Source organism: Nerophis ophidion, linkage group LG03, assembly GCF_033978795.1.
Source record: "Nerophis ophidion isolate RoL-2023_Sa linkage group LG03, RoL_Noph_v1.0, whole genome shotgun sequence".
NCBI lineage: Eukaryota > Metazoa > Chordata > Actinopteri > Syngnathiformes > Syngnathidae > Nerophis > Nerophis ophidion.
In genome coordinates, this window is record NC_084613.1 from 21,748,604 (window position 1) to 21,753,671 (window position 5,068).

At 39.2% G+C, this 5,068-nt stretch overlaps 1 non-coding gene across 1 annotated transcript; it reads right to left on the minus strand.

Moving 5' to 3' along the window:
- Positions 1-540: 540 nt before the first annotated feature.
- On the minus strand, positions 541-627 carry trnay-gua (transfer RNA tyrosine (anticodon GUA)). The gene is given in 2 exon segments: positions 541-576; positions 592-627. It is a non-coding gene; the product is annotated as a tRNA-Tyr (tRNA).
- Between the last annotated feature and the right edge of the window lie 4,441 nt (positions 628-5,068).

Here is a 5,068-nt window from a genome sequence, read left to right on the forward strand (position 1 = left end):
CATTGCATCCGGTCTCCATATTTGCGGTCCTCATAGTCATTCTCAACGACATTCCCACTGGGTTGTGAGTTTTTCCTTGCTCTTATGTGGGCGCTGAACCGTGGATGTTGTTGTGGCTTGTGCAGCCCTTTGAGGCACTTGTGATTTAAGGCTACATGAATAAACATTGATTGATTGATTGATTGATTGATTGATTGATTGATTGATTGATTGATTGATTGATTGATTGATTGATTGATTGATTGATTGATACAGTGGGAGAGTTTTTTGAAACGACAACTTAAGGTAGCATTTTTTTGACGCGGTACGGACAAGGCTATCGAATTACGCAACCGGTAGCTTTTTTGGACGAAGCAGCCCATTTATACACTCGTTGATGCATTATCCGTCATCTTATGACCAAATCGTATCAAACTATTTAGCGGCTATCAACGCTCATTTGGTGCCTTGCATAAAGGCACTGGATTCTAGATTTTAACCCTTTGCTGTTTGTTTATTTTCAGTGGGATTTGGACCCTCCACACTAAAGCCAAAAGTCATTCCTTCGAGCCGGATTTGAACCAGCGACCTAAGGATCTCAGCAACCAGCCACTACAGTCCTCCGCTCTACCGCTGAGCTATCGAAGGTGACCGTTTTCCACACTCTCCTCCTGAATTTTGTACTATTTTTCCGTCATTTCGGACTTGACAAAAAATGTAACTGTTCCAAAAAAAACACACAAAAAAGAAAGTGTAGTTGATGAGACGTTGTCGTCTGTCATATCGACTTCTCACAACGGTCACTTGGGGGCATACTTGAACCGGCAGTGTGCCGCTCCTCACCCATGCTGGTGGTGTTGTGACACACACACACACACACACACACACACACACACACACACACACACACACACACGCACATGCCCCCACTCACTAAGGTCCACCTCCTCCTTTTGAAAAGCCACAATTGCCATTCAGCTCTGCAAAACACACACACACGCAGATTGCGTCACGTCTGCTCACACACACTCACACACACGCACGTGTACGTACGTGCACGCTCGGACACACACTTCATAGCCCCCCTCCCCGCTCGTAATGCCTCTCCTTTTGGACTGGTACCATTTGTTCCACTGGTGTCGGCATGGTGGAGGTGCTGGTCCGGACTTGTTTCGGAACAAAGACACGGACGTGCTTCAGCGCTGTGTGGACAAAAGTGTCATTGCACCTGGTGTCCAGCTGTCGTTAATTACTTGCGAGAGGAGCAATTGCGTTAAATCAATCGCAGCCCCGCTAAACGGGGGCGCTGTGAGTCTTGGCTTTTGGATTATTTTAGAATAGACTAGAATAGAAAGTACTTTATTGATCCCTGGGGGAAATTTAGAGTCCTTCTGTTTATACCTAATATGAAATGTATTGTTTATCCTGAAGAACTTGGCGAGGAGCGATCGCAATTCAGTCTGTCTTTCTATGAGCATTCATGCCGTGTCCCGGACCACCTTCTTCAATTTAAGTGTAGCCAACTTGAGCTCGGATTAAAGCTCTCGCACGAGACTAAGGTGCAGGACTTTAGGTAAGACTGTCCCAGTATTTGTATTGCATCCCAAAGACATGCTGGACTTCTGAAACCTGAATGCACTTGTCCATTATGTCTTGCTAAGATGGGGACTTAAAGGGAGCTAAAAGGTGTAGAACCCTATATTGATGGATGGATGGATGAATTGATTGATTGATTGATTGATTGATTGATTGATTGATTGGTTGATTGATTGATTGATTGATTGATTGATTGATTGATTGATTGATTGATTGATTGATTGATTGAGCGGTGTCTCCACATACATTGGCTCCAGCTAAAAGGTTGAAGAACTGCTGACTTGCACTAAAGTAAACAAGCAATATACCAGATTACATAAACATTGGAAAAAAAACTAAACATATACCAAATCCAAGGGAGTCCAAATGTTTGCCACTGAGAGCCGCAAGCTGAAAAATGAAAACATCCAGGGCCCATTTTGATATTTTACCTTTTCAAAACCAATATATAGATGGATTTTTTCGGGTTCTTGTTTTTTTTTTTACTTTTACTGCTCTCATCAAATTTGGTCCCCAAAAAATTAAGTCATATATATATATATATATATATATAAATTAAAAAAAAATTACTTCAGATCTGTTAGATCTGTCTGATATAAAGTTATTTTTATGAATTATGCTATTTTTGTTAAAAAAAAAAAATGTTTTGTATGGCAAAAACACAAAATATGCAACGATTTTCCCTAAAGTAATTGGAGCCTTGATAAAAATGGATCAAGTCATAACATCATTGATTTAGATACATTATTATGTTTCGAACAATGCCAGGTTTTAAAGAAAATCCCACAAAAATGTGTTATTTTTCACTTGTTGTGTTATTTTTCATTTCTAGATCAACTTCTGGCCTATCCATCCATTAAAAGTTTATTATTATTTATTTATTCATCTATTTTTTATGTTTTTATATATTGATTTGTTTTATGTCATTCTTGTTATAGAAAACTTTTTATGGCATTTTCAAAACATGCAATATTTTCCCTGAAAAAAATAATTTAAAGTGATATATTTATTGTGAATTATTTGGAGCCTTGAATAGGTCAATAATTCATAACAACATTGATTTTGATTTACAAAAACGAACAATAAAATTCTGCTGTCAAAATAAGTTAAACATTATTTTTTATTTTTGGCTTTCAACACCTACTGTAAATCTCGAGATCAACTTCAGGTCTATCCATCCATTACAAATGTAATAGTATTTATTTATTTATTTTTAAATGTTTTTGTACATTTACTTATTTTACGCCCTTATTGTAGTAGAAAACTATTTTTATGGCAAAAAATATTTGAAAGTGGAATATTTCATGTGAATTATGTGGAGCCTTGAATAGGTCAATAATTCATAACATTGATTTTGATGCAGTATTATATTTTCATCAAATTTAAAGAAAAAAACAGACTGCATGGCAACTTTGTGTTATTAGTCAAGATTGCCACTTTTCCTAGTTACATTTTTACATATATACATTTATGTGTGTGTGCGTGCGTGCATGCGTCTGTGTGTGTGTTTGTGTGTGTGTGTGTGTCTGTGTGTGTGTGTGTGTGTGTGTGTGTGTGTGTGTGTGTGTGTGTGTGTGTGTGTGTGTGTGTGTGTGTGTGTGTGTGTGTGTGTGTGTGTGTGTGTGTGTGTGTGTACATATGTATATTATATATATGTATACATGTGTGTATATATGTATGTGTATACTCACATCAATATGTATGTACTGTATGTGTATATGCATGCATGTACATGTATATATCTATGTATATATACATATATATGTGTGTGTGTGTGTGTGTGCGTGTACGTATATATATATGTATATATATGTATGTATATATATATATACATATATATATTTATATATATATATATATATGTATATATATATATATATATATAGATAGATAGATAGATGGATAAATATGTGTGTATATGTATATATATGTATGTATATAAGGGATAAGCGGTATATATATATATATATATATATATATATATATATATATATATATATATATATATATATATATATATATATATATATATGTATCGTACAGATAGAATTTGCTTGGTATCAATAAAAGTACAGAATTTGCTATTCATCCCAAGTATTTCTATCCTTATGAGAGCCAGCACCAGGATCCTGGACTTCCTTCACACCTGAGGACTACAATGTGGCCTCTTCATCCTCCCTTATGATGTACATTCATTTCATTTTCAGTGAGCCCCCCTGCCCCCCTTCTCTGGCGGAACAGTTCAAGGGGTCGCCAGATATTTGGGTACACAGCCACGGCGTGAGGAGGTGTTCGGGAGCAGATGGCGTCCTTCGCCCTGTCGTGTCCTTTTGCTGGCGTCCCCGTGGAATTGGAGCGGCCCGTAGGCATTCCTTTAGAGGCGGCGGACACATAAGTGAGTTATGCAGTTGGTCGCCATCTGGGCCCAGAGCGAGCGCCTGGCCTGCAGCTGACAAGTGAGCGTGCGCTATAGCAGTAGTATTTGGGGAGGGGCGGGGCGTGTTTCCATGGCGATACGTCTACTCCTGGCGAGGGGGCTTGGCGCTGTGTCGTCATTGACTTTACGTTTTCTTTTCCCTTGTCCCGGCAGGCCATTGTCGACAAATTTGGTTCCATTCTTGTGCAGCTGACGGTGTCTTCATGGAACATAGCATCTGTTGTGGAACAAGGGGAGGGGGGCCAAAGAACGATGGCAGAGGACCATGTTAGCTTTGCCAATTTCCCCTTTTCCCATCGTTCGGGGGCTTTGTACGGTGTTGTGGGGGTGGGAGGGGGGGAGGGTGCACCCACCGGCCTTCCTGCCAATTCCAATCCACGCTTGGCTTGCTGCGTTTCTGCCTGTTGTTATCGACGTTGACGTCCTCTCATTCAGCCATTGTGTGCCAATGTGTACAGTTTACAGTGGTGTTTCTTAAAGGGGAACATTATCACAATTTAAAAAGGGTTAAAAACAATAAAAATCAGTTCCCTGTGGCTTGTATTTTTGAATTTTTTTTCCAAATTTTACCGGTCTCCAAATATCCCTAAAAAAGCTTTAAAGTGCTTGATTTTCGCTATTTGCGATGCGACTATCCATTTCCCTGTGACGTCATACAGTGCTGCCAATTTAAACAAACAATTGCGAATACCACAGCAAGATATAGCGACATTAGCTCGGATTCAGACTCGGATTTCAGCGGCTTAAGCGATTCAACAGATTACGCATGTATTGAAACGGATGGTTGGAGTATGAAACTATTGAAGAAGAAACTGAAGCTATTGAGCGAATAGCTATTGACGCTATTCATAGCCATAGCATGGCCGAATAGCTGCGTTAGCATCGCCGGTAAAATGTGCGGACAAAACGATCAGGACTTTTGCATCTTGTGACAATGGAGCAGCTTAAATCCGTCGATTGGTAAGTGTTTTTTTCGCATTGAATGCGGGTGGAAGGAAACGTAATATAGTTGCAAATGCATCTGCAGGTTATCTATACATCTCTGTGCCATGTCTG